The following is a 19,316-nucleotide window of genomic DNA, read 5'->3' as shown; positions in this document are numbered from 1 at the left end:
TTTGGGTGCACAGTGAAACAAACCTGTCTGCGTATATCAGGTTCAGGTGCACAGTGAAACAAACCTGTCTGCATATATCAAGTTGGTTGCACAGTAAAACAAACCTGTCTGCATATATCAAGTTCAGGTGCACAGTGAAAAAAACCTGTCTGCATATATCAAGTTCAGGTGCACAGTAAAACAAACCTGTCTGCATATATCAAGGTCAGGTGCACAGTAAAATAAACCTGTCTGCATATATCACGGTCGGTTGCACAGTGAAACAAACCTGTCTGCATATATCACGGTCGGTTGCACAGTGAAACAAACCTGTCTGCATAGATCAAGTTCAGGTGCACAGTGAAACAAACCTGTCTGCATACATCACGGTCGGTTGCACAGTGAAACAAACCTGTCTGCATATATCACGGTCGGTTGCACAGTGAAACAAACCTGTCTGCATATATCACGGTCGGTTGCACAGTGAAACAAACCTGTCTGCATAGATCAAGTTCAGGTGCACAGTGAATCAAACCTGTCTGCATAGATCAAGTTCAGGTGCACAGTGAAACAAACCTGTCTGCACATATCAAGGTCGGTTGCACAGTGAAACAAACCTGTCTGCATATATCAAGTTTGGGTGCACAGTGAAACAAACCTGTCTGCGTATATCAGGTTCAGGTGCACAGTGAAACAAACCTGTCTGCATATATCAAGTTGGTTGCACAGTAAAACAAACCTGTCTGCATATATCAAGTTCAGGTGCACAGTGAAAAAAACCTGTCTGCATATATCAAGGTCAGGTGCACAGTAAAACAAACCTGTCTGCATATATCACGGTCGGTTGCACAGTGAAACAAACCTGTCTGCATATATCACGGTCGGTTGCACAGTGAAACAAACCTGTCTGCATAGATCAAGTTCAGGTGCACAGTGAAACAAACCTGTCTGCATTTATCACGGTCGGTTGCACAGTGAAACAAACCTGTCTGCATATATCACGGTCGGTTGCACAGTGAAACAAACCTGTCTGCATAGATCAAGTTCAGGTGCACAGTGAATCAAACCTGTCTGCATATATCAAGGTCAGGTGCACAGTGAATCAAACCTGTCTGCATATATCAAGGTCGGTTGCACAGTGAAACAAACCTGCCTGCATATATCACGGTCGGTTGCACAGTGAAACAAACCTGTCTGCATATATCACGGTCGGTTGCACAGTGAAACAAACCTGTCTGCATAGATCAAGTTCAGGTGCACAGTGAATCAAACCAGTCTGCATATATCACAGTCGGTTGCACAGTGAAACAAACCTGTCAGCATATATCATATTCAGGTGCACAGTGAATCAAACCTGTCTACATATATCAAGGCCGGTTGCACAGTGAAACAAACCTGTCTGCGTATATCAGCTTGAGGTGCACAGTGAAACAAACCTGTCTGCATATATCACGGTCATGTGCACAGTGAAACAAACCTGTCTGCACATATCAAGGTCGGTTGCACAGTGAAACAAACCTGTCTGCATATATCAAGTTCAGGTGCACAGTGAAACAAACCTGTCTGCATATATCAAGTTCAGGTGCACAGTGAAACAATCCGGTCTGCATATATCACGGTCATGTGCACAGTGAAACAAACCTGTCTGCACATATCAAGGTCGGTTGCACAGTGAAACAAACCTGTCTGCATATATCAAGTTGGTTGCACAGTAAAACAAACCTGTCTGCATATATCAAGTTCAGGTGCACAGTGAAAAAAACCTGTCTGCATATATCAAGTTCAGGTGCACAGTAAAACAAACCTGTCTGCATATATCAAGGTCAGGTGCACAGTAAAATAAACCTGTCTGCATATATCAAGGTCGGTTGCACAGTGAAACAAACCTTGCTGCATATATCAAGGTCAGGTGCATAGTGAAACAAACCAGTCTGCATAAATTAAGGTCAGGTGCACAGAGTTACAAACCTGTCTGCATATATCACGGTCGGTTGCACAGTGAAACAAACCTGTCTGCATATATCACAGTCAGGTGCACAGTGAAACAAACCTGTCTGCATATATCAAGGTCAGGTGCACAGTGAAACACACCAGTCTGCATATATCAAGGTCAGGTGCGCAGTGAAACAAACCGGTCGCATATATCAAGCTCGGGTGCGCAGTGAAACAAACCTGTCTGCATATATCAAGTTGGTTGCACAGTGAAATAAACCTGTCTGCATATATCAAGTTTGGTTGCACAGTGAAATAAACCTGTCTGCATATATCAAGTTCAGGTGCAGAGGGAAACAAACCTGTCTGCATATATCAAGTTCGGGTGCACAGTGAAACAAACCTGTCTGCATATATCAAGGTCGGTTGCACAGTGAAACAAACCTTGCTGCATATATCAAGGCCAGGTGCGCAGTGAAATAAACCAATCTGCATATATCAAAGTCGGTTGCACAGTGAAACAAACCTGCCTGCATATATCAAGTTCAGGTGCACAGCGAAACAAACCTGCCTGCATATATCAAGTTCAGGTGCACAGCGAAACAAACCTGCCTGCATGTATCACGGTCAGGTGCACAGTGAAATAAACATGTCTGCATATATCAAGGTCGGTTGCACAGTGAAACAAACATGTCTGAATATATCAAGGTCGGTTGCACAGTGAAACAAACATGTATGCATATATCAAGGCCGGTTGCACAGTGAAACAAACCAGTCTGCATATATCAAGGTCGGTTGCACAGTGAAACAAACATGTCTGCATATTATCAAGGTCGGTTGCACAGTGAAACAAACCTGTACGCATATATCACAGTTAGGTGCACCACTGCTAGCCAGCTAGCCAGGCCTCTCTCCCGATCCGAACGTTGAAGAGGCTCCTAGCAGCAAGGAAGGAGATTCGGACATGTTCCCTACTGGCAAGGATGCCGAGTGCTCGCTCAGTTGGGCGTCCAAAGCCTTTTAAACACTTCAGGTAACTCAGACAAGGCCTAGCTCAAATGAGACGCTGCGCCGGTAGGTACAGTGTGCGGTGTAAAAATCATTACAATCTCAAAGATGGAACCACCAGCCACAATGGAGACCCAGTTAAAGAAAAAAAAAACCAGCAACAAAATGTAGAAAACATTGACAAACAGAAGTTATCAACTTTGAGTTCCCAAATTTCACACAAAATAGGCTGCTCTGGAGCAGGAGAACGATGACAATTGGCAGTGCTCACAATTACAAGGATCCTCAAACTCCTGTAGGAAACACTGTCCCTTTTTATCCTACGGAGGGGAATCAGACTGTGGGATCTCCTGCTAAGAGTCAGGACTCCAAAACAACTCGGCGAAGCAGGCACTGCTGGAGTTCAGCAGGTGAAAGCAGGCCGAGTCAGAGAGCGTGGGCAACGGACCCTGCATCAGAAGGGCACTTAGGTGAGAGCGTGGCCTGAAACGCCGGAGGGAGGGAAAGCGGCAGGGGGCGTCTGGTGTGAGTGTCTCTGTTGTTGAGGGAGACCAGTACGTGTGCGCTGGCTGGGGCGGATGGTGTGTGCGTGTGTGTGTGTTTCTTGCCGCACTTACTGCATGCAGCTGCCTTGCCTGGACGGAAGGAAGGGGGACAGGAGATGTGCACAGCACGTGGCTGTACGTGGTGTGCACCTGCTCCAATCACCCTGCGCGTGCCCATCTCCTGTCCCACTTCCTAGGCAAGTCCACAACAATAAGCCTCGCTGGCGACAGCGCTTCGCGCTGCGTACGCCAGACTCGACCTAATAATGTGCTCTATTGGTTAGGAGGCAGCATAGTCGGTTCTGCTTCCCGTAGTCATTTGTTTATTTTATTCAGACCCCTGGGGCCAGGAGGAGGGAGTGCCTGAGAGCACAGTCATGGCCTGAGCTCAAAGCACACCTCCGAATGAATGCTATTGTATTTGTTTGTATAAAAAAAACTAATAAAATACTTTGAAATAAAGAAACTGGCACAATTGGGCCAGTGCAGTGGGCCTCTCTCTGCCTGTCACTCACTCCACTGTGCTGCTGGGGTGACCCCTCAGTGACCTCACATACATCCCTTTGCACCTTTGACGGGGTGTGGCGCTGCATTCTGGGCTCAGCGCTTGAGCAGCATTGTAACATACGCGGTCTCCACAGGGCAGTGATTTTATCTATGATTGGAATTCTACCCAAGTGTGTTCTGGGAGTGCTCTGCTCAAGAAAGCAGGTGGACCGGAAGGTGGGGGAGACGGACGCTCTTCAGGTCTGTATATATATAGTTTTTTTTAGTTTTTTCGCTCTAGCAGTCAAGCAGTGATAAGCTGGCTGGAGGGTTCGTCATGTATCTTGTCTTGCCGAGGAGTCAAGTTTATGAGATTAGTCAACAGCTGCTTATTGCAAGCGGATGATCCTTAATCAAAATTGCATGTAACATATTCCCATACTTTTAATTTGGTTGGTACAAAATCTTAACTTTTTGCTGTAACTTGATCTAAACATAGTTTTAGAATGATTTTATAATAACAGCATTTTTACACATTTGAAATGTATGGGAGATAGAGCACAGATGTACATTGCATATATGACACTTCTAGTTGTTTGAGCAGATGAAACTCACTTATTTTATGTAGGGGGGTATTGTGATGATTTTAATTAATCAAGCAATAAACATTAAACTTGAAACTGTATATGTATATTTTTGTCTACCACAGGCCGCATATGCACCTGCCATGTATATGTACTCGACTTGTTTGGAAAATCTGATGTACGAGATCCATGTATGTATGTATTGTCCTGCCAACAAGTGCTTTGAAGCAGCCATCAATGTATCAGCTGCACTGTAGGCAATAAAACTGAATTCTTAAATGATTCTGGCGATGTGCTTCTGAAGTCTAAAACTTGAGCATGTTGTTTTGGGTGACCAACCGCTGGGCATCGGACAGGGCCGGCTTTCAGGGCGGTGAGCACCTGGCACTGAGCTGGGGGGCATTGTGTTAGGAAACAACTTGGGTTAAAAGCGCCTGCTGCAGAGATCCTTGTGTGTTCCAGCAGGATTCAGGCAACAGTAAAAATGTCAAGATAGCCCTGCACGCTGGTGATTTAAAGTTGTGTTCCTGCTGGAGAGAGGTCGGAGTTGTGTCTAGTGGCAGTGTGGACTGAAGCGCAGTCTTCTGCACAGAATGTGTACAGTGCAGAGAACTGCGTTTATGTGGATAGCTCAGTGGGTTTCAGTTTGTCACAGAGATCTTTTTGTTACTTACTGTTTATGAATTACAATCCATATATAGCAGAGTAACCTATGAACTATTATGAAACAGCTGCGCGCAAACTGCATGGTATAGGTAAGAACATTATGTTTTTTCCTCATTGTTTCAATATCCTAATGTTCCTAAAAAAGGGTTTGTTTGGATAGAAATATATTCTTATTTGCATAACCAACCCCAACCACTGTGACCCCTGTGTTTTTGTTTCTTCAGGCCAGCCACCTACTGCCTACTTGACGCGATTCCTACAGCTTGTAATCCTCATCGTCGTATTTAACGTTTCCTATAGACTGATTTACACACGAATGATTCATTGTCTCTGAGGGGTTTATGTGTAATGTAAAGTGCTCTGACACCCTACACTGGCCTGAATAGCGCTATAAAACACACGAAATGCATTTGCAACAGGGGCTATGGAGAGATGATGTTGGAATAAGCCCTGACATTGGAATAAATTGCAAAATCCAGAGACAATACAAATAAAAGAATTGCCCCTTTTGAAGTACAAGTGTTATTTTTTTTTTTATTTTAACTTTTTGTTGTTGTGTGACGCAATGACCTGGTGTAGGATGCAACTAAAAACACTCAATGTTTATCTCCCAGTTATTAAAAATGGAGCTTTGCAGAACTGTTTTTTTTTTTTTTTTTTTTTTTAAGAGATAGCTCAGGGGATTCCAACCTTTTCTGCCATGAGAGCTACTTCTGATCAGTGAAAATCGTTGTGAGCTACTAAAGGCCTGAGCTACTAAAGGCCGAGCAGCTCGCGCATGGTTAACAGACCCCCCCCCCCCACGGCCAGCTTCAGTGACTGTAAGCCTAATGTCCATAGGGCCAGATGTTCGGGTTTGAACAAAATACTTTGACTCGAGTACACTATGACAGGCCTGCCGTGAGTGTCAGTGGGAGCCTGGTCTTTGCAGATGTATGAACATGTGTGCGTATGAATAGGATATATGTGTATGGGTGACTGAGAGCCTGTGTTGTATGTACTAGTGGCCCCAAGTGTGGCAGGGTATGCTCAGACGCGGGTCTCTTGCTCGCTTTGCCACTGGATTCAAGCAAGCCTGGCTGAAGACGGCTGTAATGCCAGAAACCGGTCCTCGGAAGCTTGTTTCCGGTCCAGGGAAGGCATGGCTTGGCAGTTCGGGCTGGACTGTTCCCATGAGGCACAGTGTCAGACTGATTTGCATATGGCCATGTCTGAACTGGGGTGGCGGAGTGGGCTAAAGAATGATGATGGATTAAACCCAGATCAGTTGACTGGGGGTGAGTGCTTGTATTGTCAACACTCCGTCCATCATTTCCTTTGGTTTTTCTCCGTATGTACTAGTGGTACAGGACATCTGGTAACTGTTAGAAGTAAAACACAAATATGCAACAATTTTTTAAATGGTCGAAATTTACAGTGCAGAAAACTGTTCTGCAAAAATGTTTATAATATGGAACACTTTTCTGCACTTAAAAAAATGACTATTTTTCGGTTATAAATAGGACACCATAACCAGCCACTGGGAGCAGGATGCCTGCTGTAACTAAAGGAGACACTTTGAAATGGGAGACATATGTTTATATGGATTGCATCAAATGAATCATTTCAATTCTCTTCCATTTCAAAGTGTCACATTTACTAAACAGCAAGTATCTTGCTCCCAGTGGCCTGTAGTCACGGTGTCATATTTATAACTTAAAAAATACAACCATTTGTTGAAATGGGAGGAATTTAAAGTTAAGAAACAGGCTTCATAAAACATTAAGACTTAATAGGCCCAATTGAAAGTGGAGAAAAACATCAAGTCTTGATATCTCATTGATGAATTATTCTTCAATTTAAATTTCTTCCATTTAAAAATAAAACGCAATTTTACAGGAGGCGTGGCTTGGAGGGGGCTTGGCTTGGACGGCAATGGAGACTGTCGTCTAGGTCCGGCAGCTCCGCAAGCCCTGAGGCAACTAAGGCGAAATTGTACCAGCCAGGCCCGACGGTTTTAACCGCGGAACAGAAATTAAAGCATCGGAAGCACCAAGCGATAAGGAGGGCTCAAGAAAGTTAAAGGGAGGGAGCAACCTCCGAAGATACAGACGCTTTCTAGCCCACGACCACGAGAGAGGGGGTAGAGGACAAGATGGCGACCAGTACATAAAGGGAGAGGCAGGACGCTAAGCTGCGAGAACACAGACGACACAGGGTGAGCCGACTCTGACCCCCCCCCCCGGCGACACAACCACAAGAACGAACCACAAGAACTGACCAGCGTACGTACCAAAAAGGGGAAAAGGAACAATCAAGGCAAGGACGCGCTACGCCTGTCGCAAGTGAGCCCAACTGCGGAGACACAAGGTAACAGGCGCGAGTAATACCCACTAAGAGCAAAGACAGCAACAGCTAAAGGCGATTCACCGCAGCCACTCGGAAGCGAAAGCGAAACCTTCTTGCTGAGCACCGCCATTACCGGAAACGGAAGGAACCTCGGACGCGCACAGAGAAGCAGGAAACGGAAGAGGTGAGGCGCCGGAGAGCAAGTCCGGAGAACCCAGACACTGCAAGGAGGCACAAGGGAACAACAGCTGCCATAACGCCACGACGCAGGGAACACAGGGTGAAGGGGTGGCAAGCGACAGCGTGACGCACAAGGAAGCGCACTATTCGCCGAGGGTCTTTAAAGCGGGCTGGCGACGCATCAAAGGGCTTGGAAGTAAAAGCAGCGTACCAGGCATAAGCAGAGCAGAGCAGCGGATGTTAAGGCTGGAGCACAAAGGAGGCAGCAAAGGGGCAAGGACAGAGGGCCCAACGCATATATAAATACATAGGGCATCTAACGCTTAAGCAACGGCGAACGAGACAAAGCAAGCGCTGGCAGGAACGAAGTCGAAAACAAGGACTCGGAGCATTAGAGAGCCAAGCCACTACCGCACACACAATACAACCCATGCGCCAAGATCTGCACTAGCCATAGCGCCAGCAGCAACACAGAAGGCAGGCAGTTTGAGCAACACTCAACTGAGAAAGGGCACAGGCAAGATGGCAGAGGGTAAGACTGCAAACGACCTGAAAAAGCTGAGGAAGGTAACCCCTGAATCGCCACTGAAGCTAAAAACTGAAACACCTACCTTAGACACCATTCTCAAGAAGATTAACTAGGTGAAGGAGGTGGCGAGAGAGACCAAAATCACTATAGACAATATGCAGTTAGAACTAGCTGCAATACGAGCTGATCAACACAGCACAAACATCAGAATTGAAGCAGCTGAGGGAAGAATAAGCGATATTGAGGATGTAACAAGCAAAAACATCAAAGCCACAGAGGAGTACTCAAAGACTACCAGAGCCATACAAAGACAACTATCCGAGCAGGACGACAGGGCTAGAAGGGGGAACATAAGGATCCTGGGAGTCCCCGAAGGAGCGGAAGACAAGGAAAGGTCCTGCGCAGCCATGCTAGAGGAGATGCTGCCCCAACTAACAGGCCTGAAATTCAACAGGCAGTTCGAAGTCAACAAGGCCTATAGGGTGCCTGCAGGGAAACCGGCACTAGGGAAGGCCCCAAGAGCGATAATCTGCTGCCCGCTAAGAGCTGATCACACTGACGCCATCTTTGCATTTGCCAGGAAAAACCAAAACCTAACATGGGTGAGCAGTAAGATTGTGCTAACGCAGGACTACTCCAAGCAAACAGTAGATACCAGAAAGGGCTTTCTAGCCATGCGAGACGCACTGCGCAGAAGGAACCTCAACTTCACCTTCACAGGCCCAGCACGCTTCAAGGTAACGGACAACTGGAGGACAATGATCTTCGAAGATCCAGAGGATTTGAGAAGATACATGCAAGGACCACCAACAGAAGAGATGGAGTCGAAAGTCCAAGGAGCTGCTAAAAGATGCGCTTCACCGAACGATGCAGGAAAATCGGATTAAGACCCGGGATGGAACGAGCAACTACTACCTCATTATTATCTACCTTAAAGTGTTATGAAACAACAGTAAATCCCCTGAACAAAAGAACTGAAAGGGAGAAACAATAATAAATAACAATGGCGAGGAACAATCACCGACACCTACCTCACAGGTGCGCCCGATGAGCACCTGACTTAGAACTAGAATCTATGCTCCACAATCTATGCATGAGAGGAACATGAAGGGTTCACAGCGAGCTACCTCAAGACAGCAAAGAACGGAACTACACAGACGGAGTCAGAAAATGGACCACGGCTGAGGAGAAATGAAGAACCAGCAACATGGCCTCAGGTACAGTGCGGGGCAAAGGGACTCTGTCGTCGCACACCCAATTCGCAAGTAAGGGGGGAAAGATGGAGGGAGGGGGGTGCGGGGGGCACATCCAGGGGCTGTCTCTATTTCTATCTTTTTTTCTATCCTTCTGTATCTATCACCCACCCGTACATACCCACGGGAACTCTCAGCACAGGAGTGAGGATAGGCATCTAGCAACACACAGGGGCAGACAAACAGACATGGGCCGCCTAAAAGCCAGCTGGATAGGCGAGGGAATAGGATCACCCGCACAAAACAAAAAGAATGGGGTTATAACGCTACTAAGTAAGAAATCGAAACTCACACTAGTAAACTCACGAGCAGACACTGATGGCAGAGTGCTAGTTACCAGCCTGGCAAGAGGGGAGGAGCCTATACACGTGGCAAACATTTACGGCCCAAACACCGAAAAGTGGGCATTCTGGGAAGAAACTGGGAAACAACTTGGATCCCTCCCACTGGGAGAACTTCTAATAGTAGCGGGGGACATGAACCAGGTCTTAGACCCAGCCCTTGACAGACACCCGCAGAGACAGAGCCAGACTGCACAGAAAGGGAGTATTCTGAAGAACCTATGCACAAAGCTAAATCTCAGTGACCCGTGGAGATTACAAAACCCGGATGGCAGAGAGTACACTTTCTACTCCACCCCACACAACTCCTATAGCAGAATTGACTACATCCTGATATCAGACACACACACACCCACCTCATTGACCACACAGAGATAGGACCGAGGACCATCTCAGACCACTCAAACATCAGCCTTGCACTGACAGGAAATCACAACGATAGGGCAACGCGAAGGTGGAGATTTGGCGATGGCCTGCTCAAAAACACGTCAGCCAGCACTGAAATAGAGACAGCGATAAAAGAGTACTTCGCAAACAACGATACACCTGAAATAGACAGAAACTCCCTGTGGGACGCCCTAAAAGCAACAATAAGAGGAACAATACTCAGCATTAAAGGAAGGCAAAACAGAGAGAGGAACAAAAAAAATAGCTGACCTAGAACATGAGATTAAAACCTTGAAACAGGACACATAGCCAACATAGAAGACCGGAACACCCTCACGACCCTAACAAAAAAGAAGTACGAACTAAACAAGATCCTTAGCGAGAGGGCGGGCACCTGGATCAACAAATATAAATCAATCAATCTCTGCACCGCAAACAGAGCAGGAAAGGCACTGGCGTCCTACCTCAAAGGTAGACAGAAACAACACTCGATAGCAGCTATCAGAGACAACACCAACAAATCACAGACAGCAAACAAGGAGATACTTAACACATTCAGAGACTTTTACGAACAACTCTACAAAAAAGATACCACACTAGGCATGGATGGAGGTAAGGAACTCCTGGAAAACATCACCACACCAGAACTGACCGACACCCAGCGGGAGATGCTTGATCTAGAACGGGGGACCAGACAAGGATGCCCGCTCTCACCGGCCCTTTTCCTCCTGGCAATAGAACCACTACTTAACATGATAAGAACAAACACAGACATAACGGGTATACCGATAGGAGTGGAAACCTTCAAGCTCGCAGCCTACGCAGACGATGTCCTTATTGTGACAGAGGACCCAGGCCCTCATGAACACTATAGGACAGTACGCACAAGTGTCAGGATATAAACTAAACAGGGAGAAATCCGAATGTAAACCACTAAATATCCACACCACAAAAACGGTTCTAGGCACATCAGGATTGACCTGGCAAAGGAAATCCATTAAGTACCTGGGCCTTCTCTTCGAAAGAGATCTGCACGCCACGCTAGACCAGAATGAACAAGCGATACTGCGCAAAATCAAAGAAAGGCTAGAGGGGTGGTCTCCAAAATTTACGACATGGTGGGGGCGGGTAGAGACCATCAAGATGATGGTCACACCAATAGTGAACTACATGCTTAACATGCTACCGATGCTCAACACGGCGGACTTTCACAAAAAGCTTGACAAGCTGCTTAATACCTTCCTATGTAGGGGGAAAAAACCCAGACTCAACCTACAAAAGCTCAGACTACCCAAGGGACTGGGAGGTCTCAACATAACAAACTTTAAAATATTCCAGACAGCATGCATAGCAAAGCAAGGCCTATACTGGTTCTCCCCCAGAAATGACTACACCCCGGCCTGGCTCTCACTAGAAAGAAGACTGCCAGGGGGGATGGAACCCATAGCCCTACTTACTGCAACCAAACACCCAGCAATCAAACACAACCCCATCCTGAGGAACACGAGAAAGGCCCTTCTCAAGAAAGACAAGTCACTGGACATAAGCGTCAAAAACACCCAGCTGGAGTCCATATGGCACAACCCCAGAATCAAGTACAGGAACAGAACATTAGACATGCACACATGGTACAGACATGGCATAACCACAGTAAGCCAACTCCAACACCGAGGAACACAGATCACGTTTGACTCACTCAAAGAAGAACATAAGCTAGACAACACTGAACTATACAACTTTTTGAAGATCAGAGTCGCAATTAGCAAAGTAAACATCAACAAACATACACCCTCAATCATGCAATACGCCGTAAACCTAAACAGACTAGGTCACCAAGTAGCGCACCTGTACAAAGCCCTGAGCCCCAAATCCTCCAAACTTAACAACAAGGTCACATCCTATTGGGAAACACTAACAGGGAGGGTGCTCAGCGAGGACGAAAAGACCGACCTCTGGTCTTCCGCGTCAAGAAAGAAGGTACCCACTACCCTAGACCAAACAAAATTTTGGTTGATACACAAGGCATACTGGACCCCCGCCCGCCTAGCCTCCATGGGTATCCGAGAAAGCGACGTCTGCTGGAACTGTAACAAACAAAAAGGAGACCTTGCACACCTCCTCTTCCACTGCACCAAGGTCAAAAAATTCTGGTACACAATAAACACACTAATCAACGACATAACAGGAGCTACACTACTACTTGACTTCCACTACCTAGCCATAGGGTATATGGATCCATCAATCAAATCCAGAGAGGACAGGGACCTGATTGACCTCCTGCTGACAGCGGCGGTCAAGACGGTACTGAACAACTGGAAGGACACAGCGAAAACCACCTTTAAAGCCTGGTTCAACTGGGTTACCTTTCTAAGGGGAGCAGACACCATAACTACCAACCACACACCGAGGGCACGGAAAAAGTGCGAAATGTGGCTTTCACTAGACAACTACCTGTCCTCACACAAGCCACCGTAATCATAGCAGCGGACCATAAGTGGCACCACTGAGCCAGAGACCACTACACAGCACACACCGACCCCTGCCGATTCCGACCTACCCTGTGCTTCTTCACGCTCTATCCTCTGTTTCTAAGTCACCAGGGGAGTGAAGCCACGCGAGAGACAATCGAACAGGTGGGGGAAAGCCGAGAGAAGCCGCAAGAGGAAAAAGCGAACGACTGGACATATAGCCCGCGCGCCCACCAACTACCCCCACCGCCCCCCGGGGCCGTTTTTGTTTCTCTTCTTTCTTCTCAATTACTCCCCATGTATATCCTTTGCACCATGTAAATATAATTTTCAATAGAAAATTACTGAAATTAAAAAAAAAAATTTTTTACAATAATAAGTATGGCACAGTGTCTAAAGACCACAGGAAACACGAGGTCTGCTGTTTTGGAAATGCGACAAAATGAAGTGTTTACTGAATCACGAAGTTTGTTATGTTATAGCTATTTGTAAAGCGCAACTGTTAGCAAAAAGGTGTCCTGGCGCTGGGAGAAGCCCTAAACCGGAGTCTAGCCGGATGGGGAGATCATTGCGTTGGTTAGATCACTTTTGTGAACAGCCAGGTTTTAAGTAAAATGGTAAACTCACCAGTTCAATTTTCTCACACCGAAAAGCATTATTCCATCACTGCCTCAGTTCTTCACCTCGGTGCCCCAACCTGGGTCATAAATCTGACTTAGCACCGCTCATTATCAGACCCCACTATCTGCCTGAGCCTCCCCCTTCCCCTCTTCCCCCCCCCCCCAGTCTTTGGCTTGGAACCGCTCCCTGCAGGTGTGGGCTAAAGTGGGAAGTGTTGTGCTACATAGGGAGGACACGCTAGACCTACGCAAAATCCCAACATCCTGGGACACGATTCTATGGGACCCGCAGAGACAAGGCGCTGACATAGTTGATATATTGGCTCCCATCACCACTGCACGGCGTGAATTAAACGAGACGCGTGTAACACAGCGGGGTCAGCACGAAGAAATGACTAAAGGATATGAAACTAGTCAAATGTTAAACACTACCTCTTCCTCTCCACAGAACGTTGACACAGAGGTAGACACGCAATCCACACACTGGCTCTTTAATTCTGAATGGACTTCGGAGTGGGAGGAGTCTCGTCAGGACACGGAAACCTCATATGCCGGAATGGACGAATCAAGGGTGTGCTTGTTCACCCAGAGCGAGGAAGGAGACGAGGAGGAAGACGGAAGCGGAGCGGAGCTAAGGAAGAACGTGTATACGGAGGACGAGCGGAGAGACGAGAAAGAAGACGGAAGCGGAGCGGTGCGAAGGAAGACCGGGTCCGAGGAGAGACAGCAGAAGGACCGAGCGGAGGACGTTAAAGAAGGGACGCCAGGAGGCCAACGACACCACGAGCCGCCCAGCCATACACCCGGGGGAGGTGTATGGCTTAACCAGGTGCGTGACAAGCTAAGGGGTTGGGTCACTCGTAAACCAGTAACGTCGGACTAAACCCGGGATCCCTAACTCCCTGGTGTTTTTCCTCTACCCCGTGCACAAAACCCCTCACCTCGGCAGTTAGGTACAGAGTGTCTCACGTGTGTTTGGTCCCTCACTCCCCTCCCTGTAATACACAATACAGAACGGGTACTGATACACCGTTTTCTTGCCTTTTGTTTCCCTGTTCTGGCAACTGACGGGCACCACGGAAATCGACGGAGACCTTCCTCGGCGGGCACCCGACCGAGGACGAAGAACAGCCTCCACGGATTCAGGCATCAGGAAAGCAGCGAGGAGCCGTTCTCCCAGACTTGCACGAATCACTAGACAGAAAAGTTCAGATTCACTGTATTCCAAAATAAAACCTAGAACTACTAGAATCAGCGTATTGCCTATCCTTCCCGCGCCTGCTACAACGCGTTTAATAGCAAAGAGAGCAGAGTAGAGGGACTGCCAGCAAAACCACAATCCGATAACACAAGATACAGTCCTAGTACCGCGTAATTACATATCGCGACGTGGAGGCGCGTACACGCCTAATGAGAGGGGTAACGGGAGGGGTTGCTCTAGTTCGAGTTAAAATAAACTATTGTCCTAGTTTTAAGTTGTCCCAAACGTTATTGCCCTCTTCCCGAGTGGGCAGGTTGACCCACAGCTCACACCAGTACAGTCCTGGTGGGATGTACATTGTTACAACGCATGTTTTTACCACGCATGCTGTTACAACGCAGGTTTTACTACGCATACCATTACAACGCATTACACTGGGGGGTGCTGGATAGTGAATAGTTTAATTTACTATTCCAACACCAGTCCCCGTGGACACTAGGGAAGGTGTTGGATAGTAAATTAAAACTATTCCCTATCCTAGCGGCACCCCCAGTGTAATGCGTTGTAATGGTTTTCGTTTTAAAGTCTGCATTGTAATAGCACTGCGTGCTAAAAGTTGCGTTATAAAGGTTGTTCACCGTCCTGGTGAACCATCACTAATGGCGGACTCACAACTGACAGCACGGATGGGGCTCAATGGGCTACACACAGTGAGATACAATGAGTACTAATGCGTACAATGTGGTTTTTATGCACAAACTAACTCTATGTAAAACTTACACCTGTATGCTGTACAGGAGTGGATGTAACCTAAACAAATGATGAAATGGGATGTGAATGTCTGCTCTGTTCATTAAAACTAATAAAAAAACAGATTAAAAAAAAGCCGGTCTCGATCTGTAGCCTGATGATAATGTAAAATAAACACACCCTTCCCATAAATTTAAAAGGAAAAATGTGACTCTGTGCTTATTTAAAAATCAACTCGAGGCTGTGAGCTACTCTGACGGTGTCTATGAGCAACTGGTATATCAGGATAAACCGGTTGGAGACACCCGACTTAAAGGAATCTGATGTGGGTATTTTAGTGCAGTTTTATATAGCGCGTAGTTACCCTGGAGCATCCCAGCGTTGATGCCGAAATGATGAGTAGAGACATTACTAATTCCAGGAAAACCACTCTCTATGAAGCGGCAAAGTTAACATCGGACAACTACGAGTAAAATTACTATTATTTGCGCTCTCGGATTTTAACATATCCGGGGCCGCCACAAATAAACACATTTGGCAAGGATTCGAAGAGATATCATCTTTAACCAGCACATTATCACATCACACCAATACACCACCCCAGCTCTGCTGTAATCAGGCGTCGTAGCACAACCGGGCCGCGCTCGCCCACCCGGTGGGGACCCCAATGATGAAGCACAAAATCAACCAGGTTGGTGTGTGAGGGGTCTTTTCATAAAACCTACTGGTTCCTCGGCACGGTTTACTTTTACAGTGAGACCAAAACCTTTCTCTTATCTAGTAGGTACGTCCACGTTGTTTGTATATTAGACTTGGGGATAGGGACGTCCTCCGACCTTTCCTTGCTACCTGCCCCGCCTTTTTGATTGACGCAAGTTAACATTTACCCACATCTTGCGTCGACTTACAAACCAGCACTGCTTGTACCAGTTACTAGGAATGAGAGTAGTTGTAGCCGACTAAAACTGGTGAAGAATAACCTCAGATCCATAGTGACAACTGAGCACTTTCATCATTTGATGCTCATCACCTGTGAAGCAGATATTGGGGATAAACTGAACTTGGACAGCCAAGCTTCAAGGGGGAGCCTTTTCAATGATCGACATGTTTCGGTTTAACGTCCCACTTTATTCTGCTCCTAGCCACAAACAATGCTTTATTTTTCATACAGATTCTATGTATTATGATTTTGGTACTCTTCTCTTTTGTGAATTGGGTTTATCTGGACTAAGGGTTAATCATAGCAAAGATAAACTAATCCACAGAAAACTCCCAAAGGAAACAAACTAATAAAGAATGATAAACAGACTAGCTGAATTCTAATAAGTAGTGTACAAAGGGTCTGATAGTTCCAGACCTGTGGAAAATAATCAATAAAATTCAATTTCCAGGTAAAAGCGGTTTGTTTCCAATTATAAGTGTCCTATCCTGCCTTTTAAGCACTTGATAAAAAAACTTTAGCTATAGCTACTAAGGTTTGCAAATACACAGTAGACACTAAGGGGCATAATAGCAAGGTCATGCGATAATTATCGCTCAGCGCGAGGATAATTATCGCAGGCTAACGCTGGATTCGATCGCGGAGATAGCATGCTATCAGCAACGCTTATGTCCCAAGCGATAGGAACCCATGCGTTAGCTGGAAAACAGTGCGATTATCGCTGGAAATCCAGCGATACACTCACTGCAACCAGCGAAACCTTGCTGATAGGGCAGGGTGATCTAAGCCATGTAATCCACCTCCCATTGGATCACATGGCTAAGTCAGGTCACAAGCAGGCGTTAGGAAAGTAGCGTTAACTGTGGTTAGTGGTACTTTTCTTAACGCTCTGCTTGTTTGCGTGCAGCTTCATAATTGGAGAAATGTCGTTAGCGACATTTCTCCAGTTATTTGGGCATGGAACGCCCACTTTGCATCTCATAAGAGATGCAAAGCTGGGCGTTGTTGTAAGGGGCGCTAAATCAGCAAAACACGCGATAGCGTCTCTTTGCTGGTAAGGCGATAAAATTATCGCCGCTTTTTGGCCAAAAACTGCTGCAAAAGTGGCGATAATTTCATAGCGCCGCCTTGGTAATATGCCCCTTAGTTCTTAGCTAACTTGTCTTGTGGCTTATGCCGATATTACTGTGACCAAGAAGGCCCCTGCTTTACTAAATAACTTGGCATTAATGCCCCTAAGCTGGTGGGTTATTGCCGTTCAGTGCCCTCAGACCATCACTGCTCTGTTCAGTTGGGTCCCCATGCTGCTAGTTGGAAATCTCAGACTCACAACACCCTAAAGTTTTTGACTAAGTCACTCCCCTGATTCACTACTCCGATGGGCAGGGCCGGACTGGCCGTAGCGTGCACCGGGCAATCCCCCGGTGCGCCGCACGGGTGGGGGCCGGTTTTGGCACCCTGGGGGCCGTTTTTGTTACAGGTCCGTTAATGCAGCATAGCAAGGGGTGGGGGCGGCCGAGAACTTAGCCAAGGCCAGCCTTGGTTCCCAGTCGGCCCTGCCGATAGGACCAGGTTTTTACCACTGGTGGCTCTGTCCCAGCATGCACTGCGGCAGTGATGCCCTCACACATTGATTGCCCAGGGGCAGCTCTGGCTGGAGGTGGTGTGCGTCTCATCAGAAGAGCCCCCGGGGAGACAGGAAAGAGACAACGCGTCACTGGATGCAATGTATAGAGGGGGCCCGCAGCCACCACTGCGCCCCAAAGTTGCCATCTCTCGCCAGGACCTATGGTACGGGTGAAGGGGGGGGGGGCACCCTGCACGGGGGCACAAGGGTGGCACTGGGGGTCACCAGAGCCTCCTTACCTGCACTGATGCGGACCCCAGTGCTACCGAGGTCGCGTGTCACTCTTTACCTGCATCAGTACCGAGGTCCCCCGGAGCTCCGGACCTGCACGAGTACTGAACCCGCCTCTGCCAGGCTCCCTGTGCCAACCCCGTGCCCCTGACCCGTCACCTTTACTTGGAAGCCCCCCTGGAACCAATACTGACGCCACACGTTCCAAGCGCACCTGTACTTACAATACAGACACCCCCCCCCCCCCCCCAACCCTGAAGCCACCTGTGCCCTCACCCACCTGCATTTACCGGGAACCCACCTGTGCCCGCCCTGCACACGTGGGTCAATAACGAGCCCACCTGCTGCGGTACCTGTGTAACGAGGACTAACCTGTGCGGAGTCCACGAACCCCCGGAGCTGCAGACACTCGTACAGCGCTGCGAGAGGGGAGCGCGGCCTCGCAGCGCAGAGCACCCAGACCCAAAATACAGATTCTGAGGGGCATTACATGGGAAGTTACAGAGAGCGGCCGTGGGTACGGGGGGGGGGGGAGGGTGGATCCAACGAGGGGGAGAGGGGGGGTTGAACAAGGCTGCCCCCGCAGCCCCGCCCACGGGATCCAATCAGAGTCAGCCATTTCCCCCGGTGTTTATGTGAATTCTTTCGGAGAAGTTGAGCGAGAGTTGTATCCGTGACTCCCAGGACGGCACAAAGTTCACTTTAGGAAACAAAAAACACAACCCAAGCCCCGGCTCCACCTGTGCACGAGGCGCCTCGCAGAGCGGGGCTGCGGAACACTCACGAGGCGCTAGAGACATTAATAAAGTTTAGAACAGACACTCGGGTGGGGGCCTACCTGCTCCGGTTCCTTCCGTCCGCGGGGGCTCCCGGCTCCTCTCGATGCTCCCAACCCTCTCACCTGCCCCGACAGGCCGAGTGCAGCGGCTCCGAGCGTGGGAAGAGCAGGAGGAGGCGCGGCCGGGGCGGAGAGCGCCGCCTCCAGGGCATCACCTGCAACTGCACCCTGGAGATCCTGCGCAGGAGGCTGGGAGCACACTCACCTCTCAGCGGCCTGCACAGTCACTGGTCCATGCATGACAGCAGAGCGCCGCCCTGCGGGCATCACCTGCAACTGCACCGCAAAGATCCTGCACAGATGGGGGGGGGGGGGGCCGATGGCTGGGAGCCCACACCTACTCCAGAGGGCGGCCTGCACAGTCACTACTACATGCACAGAGGCAGAGCGCCACCTTGTGGACATCACCTGTTTGTGCAGCCT

General features: G+C 48.0%; 1 protein-coding gene across 3 annotated transcripts in view; it reads right to left on the bottom strand.

The window, feature by feature from the left end:
* GDPD2 (glycerophosphodiester phosphodiesterase domain containing 2) overlaps positions 1–19,052 on the bottom strand; it is a 255,543-nt gene extending 236,491 nt beyond the window's left edge. The window contains exon 1 of one of the 3 annotated variants that reach the window (XM_078640190.1): positions 18,894–19,052. The gene's annotated coding sequence lies outside the window, so the exon portion shown is untranslated. Of the gene's footprint in view, positions 1–18,427; positions 18,748–18,893 lie in introns of those variants that run through there. The other 2 variants (XM_078640188.1, XM_078640189.1) reach the window with 2 other exon arrangements.
* Positions 19,053–19,316: the final 264 nt, after the last annotated feature.

This window comes from Lissotriton helveticus, chromosome 4_2 (genome assembly GCF_964261635.1).
Source record: "Lissotriton helveticus chromosome 4_2, aLisHel1.1, whole genome shotgun sequence".
NCBI lineage: Eukaryota > Metazoa > Chordata > Amphibia > Caudata > Salamandridae > Lissotriton > Lissotriton helveticus.
Note: the sequence above shows the minus strand (reverse complement) of the source record. Positions and strands in the feature narration are given on the sequence as shown.